Source organism: Bubalus kerabau, chromosome 7 (assembly GCF_029407905.1).
Source record: "Bubalus kerabau isolate K-KA32 ecotype Philippines breed swamp buffalo chromosome 7, PCC_UOA_SB_1v2, whole genome shotgun sequence".
NCBI lineage: Eukaryota > Metazoa > Chordata > Mammalia > Artiodactyla > Bovidae > Bubalus > Bubalus kerabau.
The window spans coordinates 16,095,586-16,105,045 of NC_073630.1; the positions used below are offsets into that span (position 1 = coordinate 16,095,586).

A 9,460-nucleotide genomic window follows, 5' to 3' on the forward strand; every position below is an offset into this window, starting at 1 on the left:
TTGAGAACCCCATGAACAGTATGAAAAGGCAAAATGATAGGATACTGAAAGAGAAACTCCCCAGGTCAGTAGGTGCCCAATATGCTATTGGAGATCAGTGAAGAAATAACTCCAATAAAATGAAGGGATGGAGCTAAAGCAAAAAGAATACCCAGCTGTGGGTGTGACTGGTGATAGAAGCAAGGTCCGATGCTGTAAAGAGCAATATTGCATAGGAACCTGGAATGTCAGGTCCATGAATCAAGGCAAATTGGAAGTGGTCAAACAAGAGATGGCAAGAGTGAATGTCGACATTCTAGGAATCAGCAAACTAAAATGGACTGGAATGGGTGACTTTAACTCAGATGACCATTATATCTACTACTGTGGGCAAGTCTCCCTCAGAAGAAATGGAGTAGCCATCATGGTCAACAAAAGAGTCCGAAATGCAGTACTTGGATGCAATCTCAAAAACGACAGAATGATCTCTGTTCGTTTCCAAGGCAAACCATTCAATATCACAGTGATCCAAGTCTATGCCCCAACCAGTAACGCTGAAGAAGCTGAAGTTGAACGGTTCTATGAAGACCTACAAGACCTTTTAGAACTAACCAAAAAAGATGTCCTTTTCATTATAGAGAACTGGAATGCAAAAGTAGGAAGTCAAGAAACACCTGGAGTAACAGGCAAATTTGGCCTTGGAATACGGACATAGCAGGGCAAAGACTAATAGAGTTTTGCCAAGAAAATGCACTGGTCATAACAAACACCCTCTTCCAACAACACAAGAGAAGACTCTATACATGGACATCACCAGATGGTCAACATCGAAATCAGATTGATTATATTCTTTGCAGCCAAGATGGAGAAGCTCTATACAGTCAGCAAAAACAAGACCAGGAGCCAACTGTGGCTCAGATCATGACCTCCTTATTGCCAAATTCAGACTGAAATTGAAGAAAGTAGGGAAAACCACTAGATCATTCAGATATGACTTAAATCAAATCCCTTATGATTATATGGTGGAAGTGAGAAATAGATTTAAGGGCCTAGATCTGATAGAGTGCCTGATGAACTATGGAATGAGGTTCGTGACATTGTACAGGAGACAGGAATCAAGACCATCCCCATGGAAAAGAAATGCAAAAAAGCAAAATGGCTGTCTGGGGAGGCCTTACAAATAGCTGTGAAAAGAAGAGAAGCGAAAAGCAAAGGAGAAAAGGAAAGATATAAACATCTGAATGCAGAGTTCCAAAGAACAGCAAGAAGAAATAAGAAAGCCTTCCTCAGCGATCAATGCAAAGAAAGAGGAAAACAACAGAACGGGAAAGACTAGAGATCTCTTCAAGAAAATCAGAGATACCAAGGGAACATTTCATGCAAAGATGGGCTCAATAAAGGACAGAAATGGTATGGATCTAACAGAAACAGAAGATATCAAGAAGAGGTGGCAAGAATACACAGAAGAACTGTACAAAAAAGAGCTTCATGACCCAGATAATCACGATGGTGTGATCACTGACCTAGAGCCAGACATCCTGGAATGTGAAGTCAAGTGGGCCTTAGAAAGTATCACTATGAACAAAGCCAGTGGAGGTGATGGAATTCCAGTTGAGCTATTCCAAATCCTGAAAGATGATGCTGTGAAAGTGCTGCACTCAATATGCCAGCAAATTTGGAAAACTCAGCAGTGGCCACAGGAATGGAAAAGGTCAGTTTTCATTCCAATCCCAAAGAAAGGCAATGCCAAAGAATGCTCAAACTACCACACAATTGCACTCATCTCACACGCTAGTAAAGTAATGCTCAAAATTCTCCAAGCCAGGCTTCAGCAATACGTGAACCGTGAACTTCCAGATGTTTTAGGCTGGTTTTAGAAAAGGCAGAGGAACCAGAGATCAAATTGCCAACATCCGCTGGATCATGGAAAAAGCAAGAGAGTTCCAGAAAAACATCTATTTCTGCTATTGACTATGCCAAAGCCTTTGACTATGTGGATCACAATAAACTGGAAAATTCTGAAAGAGATGGGAATACCAGACCACCTGACCTGCCTCTTGAGAAACTATATGCATGTCAGGAAGCAACAGTTAGAACTGGACATGGAACAACAGACTGGTTCCATATAGGAAAAGGAGTGCGTCAAGGCTGTACATTGTCACCCTGCTTATTTAACTTGTATGCGGAGTACATAATGAGAAACGCTGGGCTGGAAGAAGCACAAGATGGAATCAAGATTGCTGGGAGAAATATCAATCACTTCAGATATCCAGATGACACCACCCTTATGGCAGAAAGTGAAGAGGAACTAAAAAGCCTCTTGATGAAAGTGAAAGAGGAGAGTGAAAAAGTTGGCTTAAAGCTCAATATTCAGAAAACGAAGATCATGGCATCTGGTCCCATCACTTCATGGCAAATAGATGGGGAAACATTGGAAACAGTGTCAGAATTTATTTATTTATTTATTTTTTGGCTCCTAAATCACTGCAGATTGTGACTACAGCCATGAAATTGAAAGATGCTTACTCCTTGAAAGAAAAGTTATGACCAACCTAGATAGCATATTGAAAAGCAGAGACATTACTTTGACAACAAAAGTCCATCTAGTCAAGGCTATGGTTTTTCCGGTGGTCATGTATGGATGTGAGAGTTGGACTGTGAAGAAAGCTGAGCGCCAAAGAATTGATGCTTTTGAACTGTGGTGTTGGAGAAGACTCTTGAGAGTCTCTTGGACCTCAAGGAGATCCAACCAGTCCGTTTTGAAGGAGATCAGTCCTAGGTGTTCTTTGGAAGGAATAATGCTAAAGCAGAAACTCCAGTACTTTGGCCACCTCATGCGAGGAGTTGACTCATTGGAAAAGACTCTAATGCTGGAAGGGATTGGGGGCAGGAAGAAAAGTGGACGACAGAGGATGATATGGCTGGATGGCATCACCGATTCCATGGACGTGAGTATGAGTGAACTCCAGGAGATGGTGATGGACAGGGAGGCCTGACGTGCTGTGATTCATGGGGTCACAAAGAGTCAGACACGAATGAGTGACTGAACTGAACTGTAACAATTATCTCACTTTGCTAAAGCCTTTATTTCATAAGGATAATGAAGTAAAAGATGAACTTAAAACACATCCCCACCACCCCCACCAAGGGATGCAGTGAGGATCAAGTTCAGGGTAGAGAAGGTGATGGAAGGGAGTGAGTGTTTCTGGAGTGAGCCAACCACTTACTATCTGAATGGCCTTGGGCAAGTCAGTGTTCCTGGCTTTACTTTCCTTACCTGTAAGATGGCAATGAAAATACTGTGTGTAAAGTACCAAGGAGATCAAACCAGTTAATCTTAAATCACCCCTGAATACTCATTGGAATTACTGATGCTGAAGCTGAACTCCAATACTTTGGCTACCTAATGTGAACAGCTGACTTATTGGGAAAGATCCTGATGCTGGGAAAGATTGAGGGCAGGAGAAGAAGATGGTGACAGAGAATGAGATGGTTGAATGGCATCACTGATTCCATGGACAAGAACTTGGGCAAACTCTGGGAGATGGTGAGGGACAGGGAAGCCAGGTGTGCCAGGTGTGCTACATGAGGTTTAAAGAGTTGGACACAACTTGGTTAACGAACAACAGAAGTACCACCAATACAGTGCTCAGTGCATAGTACTTACTGAAAAAGCAAAGAAAAAGAAGGAGGGTGAGAAGAGGTAAGAGAGAGAGGGATGGTTCCCCCTAGCAGTGGGGAAGAGTCCAGCTTTGTGTGATTCAATTGGACTCAAATCCTCGAGATTGTATTCTTTGGTCAAACCTAGTCTGCTACAGGGACATAAAAAGTGAAAGTTATATAAAAAGAAGATACAAAGTTAGAATCAAGAGTGAGAGAAACTTTGCCTAGACCAAATGAACAGAAATGAAATGCAGTGAGCAGGATCTGGAATTCTGCTAGCAGCATTCGGCAGCCTAGGCCTTAGCTTTTTTCAGAAAGAAAAAGTGAATGATTGGTCGCTCAGTCGTGTCCGACTCTTTGTGACCCCATGGACTGTATTCAGCCAGACTCCTCTGTCCATGGAATTCTCCAGGCAAGAATACTGGAGTGAGTTGCCATGCCCTCCAGGGGATCTTCCCCACAAGGGATTGAACCCAGGTCTCTTGCATTGCAGGCAGATTCTTTACCATTTGAGCCACTGGGAAAGCCCCCAGGATATTTTTCAGATTAAAAGGGAATAAAATCCTCTACACAGGATGGGAGGTTGGAGGAACCTGCTTGAAACATACGTAAGGAGTGGAAAGGAAGAGACAAAATTGTCCTTCTTTGCAATCAAATGATTGCCCATATTCAAAATCCAAGAGACTCTAGAGGTAAACCTGATCCAAAACTTCAAATGGAAATGCAAAGGACTAAAATAGTCCCCTAAAATTTAGGAGAATAGAGGCGAGAACTAGACCTACCAGATAGCAAGACATATAAAAAGCCATGTAATTACGGTAATGTGATGTTTGTTCAGGACTAGATATAGGGAGATGCACAGAGTCTGGAGACAGAACCTCAGATATATGAGAGACAAGATATTACAGTGGGCTTCATAACAGGAGTAGGCTAAAATGTTTGGAAGACAAAAGAGGAAAGATACACATAATCAAACCCTGACTTTACATGATACATGGAAATAACACCCAGGTGTATTATAGACTTAAATATGATTTAATGGGCCTGTGCAAATTCCAGTGTCACGCTGGTCACTTAGTTCCTGTTAGCTTCATCTCTGAGCCCTGTCACAGTCATTCTGTGTTAGGGGAAGCTGCATTTATTTCCTGAAATGATTTAGAAACAAGAAGGAAAACGTTTGATCATCCTTAAGGTTCTCCTGTACACCTAGAAACTAACTGCTGCTTTTCTCCCACTCCACACCAAGTCATGAGAAGTTCCTGATTCGGCAGATAAACAAAAAGCTTACTTCAGCTTCTTTTTAAAAAATAAGATATAAAGATTCTTAAAGAACATAGGGGTGGACGACTAATACCCTGGATGGGTATTAGTTACCCACATAAAAACTCATATGAATGTAGCCATTAAGTGCAAAAGAAAATACAGCTTTTGATATTTGCTAAACTTGTTTAGAAATTAAATACATAGAAAATAGTAGTGCTTTTGAAAAATTCTACACTGGGTATTTCCTTTCTTTGTCCTAGGTTTGTAGCTCTTTTTTACTTTATGTAATACTTATATATTTCAGCCGATTAACAAAATACAGAAATGTTTAATCCCAGAAGCAATTTTCATGCAGTCATTGAAAATACAAACTATCTTTATAAATCCATTTAATTTTAACTAAGTCTTTATTCTAATCTGTATATTGCTGTAAGAGTACAGTAAAACAGAGTCTCAAAAATTCTAATGTCTCTGCTAGAAAAATGACAGCATCTAAATTCAACTCTCTGGAAAAGGAGGCTAAGATTCAAATACTTTGTTAAGCACTTTAAAGATTTAAACAGATTATTTGAAAATGGGATAGAATTTGGAGAGTAATTTTGATGGATAGATGCTTACAAATAAAGAATTAACAATTTTACAGTTCAATCTAAAAACAGGGCATAAGACAGACACATACAGAATAAGACAGTAATAAAAATAAACCTAAAATGAAGAGAGAAGATTATATCATTTCTAATCTCTGTACAGTTCAGTCATATCACTTACTTGGGCTGTGTCTCTGGAGTTTCTAGTATCTTCTATGCTCTTATGTATGACTGCATTTGGGTTTATATGATGAGTAAGATCAAGCCACAGTGATCAAGATCATTGGTCACAAGCCAATGAGAGAAGTGACTTACTTCCATCTAAGTCTCTTCCTTCATTTCTTAGATGAAATGTGCCTGCCTAAAACTATAAAGACTTCCAGTTATTCTTGGCATTTTATAGGATCTCTTATATAAATAACCTGAGTTATTTGCATACAGCTAGTAAAGTCAAAGTTATCGCTGTCTATTGCTACATAATCGTTTATTTTTAAAGTCTTTTTTTTTTTTTTTTTAAAGAAAAAGAACCATAGATTCCAAGAGAAAAAGAAAATTTGAGAGTGAGTAAACCCTCTTTACAGATGTATACACAACTTGCTCCTTACCTCACTAGCTCTCCTTGGTGAGTCCTCCACTAGTCCTTGGCTGACCACCTTCTCCCCAGAACCCTCCCCAAACAACCTCTTCCTTTACCTGCTCTGTGTGTATATTCATCACAGTGTCTGGCAACACAATGTATTTAATCTGTTTGTATTCATCCTCCCCCAGTGCTACGTAAGCTCCATGAACAGCATGTCATTGGATGAATGTCCCAGTGTATATTTCCCCACAAGTCATTTTTTAATTTTTTTTTCAAGTCATATTTTAGAAGAGGCTCTCTAAATTCTCATTGCTGGTAGTATATTTCACTTGCACTGTTATAACGGCTGAAACTAAATCCCCCTAACCAAGGTCCTTGACTGAGTTTGTAATTAATCTCTTGGTTTAAAGCTGTTTTCTCCTTCTTGTCGCCTCTGACCTCAATATTTTCCTAACAGAACACTCACCAATCAGAGTCAGATGACTAAGATCACTGTTGTTGATAATATTTTTAGTATGTCAAGATGGCTATTATCACCATCATAGTTCAGTTCAGTTCAGTTCAGCTCAGTCGCGTCTGACTCTTTGCATCCCCATGGACTGCAGCATGCCAGGCCTCCCTGTCCATCACCAACTCCCAGAGCTTATTCAAACTCATGTCCATTGATTCGGTGATGCCATCCAGCCATCTCATCCTCTGTCGTCCTCTTCTCCCACCTTCAATCTTTCCCAGCATCAGGGTGTTTTCAAATGAGTCAGTTCTTTGCATCAGGTGGCCAAAGTATTGGAGTTTCAACTTCAGCATCAGTCCTTCCAATGAATATCCAGGACTGATTTCCTGAATATTAGGATGGACTGACTGGATCTCCTTGCTGTTCAAGGGACTCTCAAGAGTCTTCTCCACACCACAGTTCAAAATCATCAATTCTTTGGTGCTCAACTTTCTTTACAGTCCAACTCTCATATCCATACATGACTACTGGAAAACCATAGCTTTGACTAGACAAAACTTTGTTGGCAAAGTAATGTCTCAGCTTTTTAATATGCTGTCTAGGTTGGTCATAACTTTTTCCAAGGAGCAAACATCTTTTAATCTCATGGCTGCAGTCACCATCTGCAGCAATTTTGGAGCCACCAAAAGTAAAGTCTGCCACTGTTTCCACTGTTTTGCCATCTATTTGCCATGAAGTGATGAGACTGGATGCCATGATTTTAGTTTTCTAAATGTTGAGTTTTAAGCCAACTTTTTCACTCTCCTCTTTCACTCTCATCAAGAGACTCTTTAGTTCTTCTTCACATTCTGCCATAAGTGTGGTGTCATCTGCTTATCTGAGGTTATATGATATTTCTCCTGGCAATCTTGATTCCACCTTGTGCTTCATCCAGTCCAGCATTTCTCATGATGTACTCTGAATATAAGTTAAATAAGCTATCATAATTAATCCACAAACCCAGGTTGTTTCTCAAGGGCAAGGTGAGCTAAGAGACCCCAAAGCATGGACCACCTGGCCAGAGACATCCTGTGACTCCCAAAACTCCAATTAAGAAATGTCACAGAAGTGTCACAAGCCAATAATCAATCCCAGCCTTTTGATTCTTTCCCTTAAAAAATAAAAGCCTAACATAAGACCAAGCTAGAGTAGATCTGAGGCCTGCCTCCCACTCCCTTGCTTGATGTCCTGCAGTAAAGCCTTCCTTTCCTGCAAACTGCCACTGTCAGAGTTTGGCTTTCCGTGCTGTGTGTACATGAGCCCTTTGCTTGGTTTCAGGGTCATTTTGTTTAAAGTAAAACTGGAGGGAAAGATTTCCCTATGGCGACTACAAATTGGCAATTGCCATCTACAGCTACAGGGATTAAGTCATGTGCTGCTGCTGCAGGTGACTTTCAACTCTCCCCTGAAAGGAATTCAAGCTGGAGAGCAGAAATGAGGCACTTTCTTCTCTGGGAAAACTGGCAGAACAGGTCTTCAGATAGATTCTTTTCATCTCCTCATATCCGGAAAAGCACTAACATCCTTCTTGGTGGTGACCATTCCTTGTGAATAGCAGTAACCTTCACAAGACTAGCAGAAAGTTTCTGCAAAAAAATATGTGCTTGATCACATGTACTCTCCCTTCATCAAAATCACATATATGCTGACCTTCCCCCTCTACCTCTTTGGAGTAATTTCCTAGAGCTATCTGTGTCTCCCAGGTTATAGTCCTCATTTTGCCCCAAATAAAACTTCACTCACAACTCTCACATATACATTTTTTTTAAGTTGCCACCTATGTCTTGTTGATGAATCTTAAACAGATTAGTAACAAATGCCTAAATGTTTTAGAAATTTATTTTTTCAGTCTTTAGTGCAGAAATTAATTCCAGCTACAATATTAGAACAGCTCAGTGAAAAGGTATAGCGAAATAAATACCTGTCAGGATATTATTGAATCTACAGATTATCCATGAAACATTTTAATGACAGTTTAGTTTTTAACTTCCAGAAGGCAACAATAATAACCTATCAATCATTTAATATTTCCTATTTCTAACTGCTTTAAACTTTGAAAAGTGTTTTCATATCCATTTATTAAAAAAATAGAAATGAAGACAAATATATATATGTGCATGCATGCTCAGTCATGTCCAACTATTTGCGAACTCATGGATTGTGACCTGCCAATATATATGAACCTATAAAAAATCTAATTCAGAAGATACAAGTACAGGACTACTCTGGTGGTCCAGTGGTTAAGAATCCTCCTTCCAATGCAAGGGTTGCCAGTTTGATCCCTCGTTGGGTAACTAAGATCTCACATGCCTCAAGGCAGCTAAGCCTGTGCACTATACCTAGAGAAGAAGCCTACGTGCCACAAATGAAGAGCCTGTGCATAGCAGCAAAGACCCAGTGCAGCCCCCCCACAAAAAACAAAAACACACACACACAAGTACAGCCCGTTACTGCCAAAATGATATATGTCACTCAAAATCAAGTGCAAATGGAATGGAAGCAGTCCAAAATTAACACATTGCATTAATTATCTTTCACTGAGTTTTAGCTTACATTTTTAAAAAATCTTTTTGTCCTCACCTTGATTATTTTTAATCCCCATTTCAGAGATGAAGAAACAGAGATGCAGGTAGATTAGATAAATTGGCCAGGAATTTGGAATGGGACAAGCTAGAATGAAAGCCTAGGCCTTCTGATGATACATTTACTATTCTTTCCCTACATAATGCTTCAGTAGAAAAAAAATTAAATATGAAAAAATAATAGCAGTTTGCTCATTTTCTGAAACGATTTTTTGCTTTACAACCCATTCTGCTTGGCTGGCTTAGCTGGCAGAAAACAAACATCAGTCACAGGAGGGGTAGCCGTTTGCTCCTTGGTCACGGATGAACACAGGCT

General features: G+C 39.9%; 1 protein-coding gene across 1 annotated transcript in view; it reads right to left on the reverse strand.

The window, feature by feature from the left end:
- The window catches only part of HPGDS (hematopoietic prostaglandin D synthase), a 28,608-nt gene extending 21,936 nt beyond the window's left edge, over positions 1 to 6,672 (reverse strand). The window contains exons 1-2 of the mRNA XM_055587669.1: positions 6,098 to 6,672; positions 5,674 to 5,853 (exon numbers count right to left, since the gene is read on the reverse strand). The gene's annotated coding sequence lies outside the window, so the exon portion shown is untranslated. The remainder of the gene's footprint in view (positions 1 to 5,673; positions 5,854 to 6,097) is intronic.
- Between the last annotated feature and the right edge of the window lie 2,788 nt (positions 6,673 to 9,460).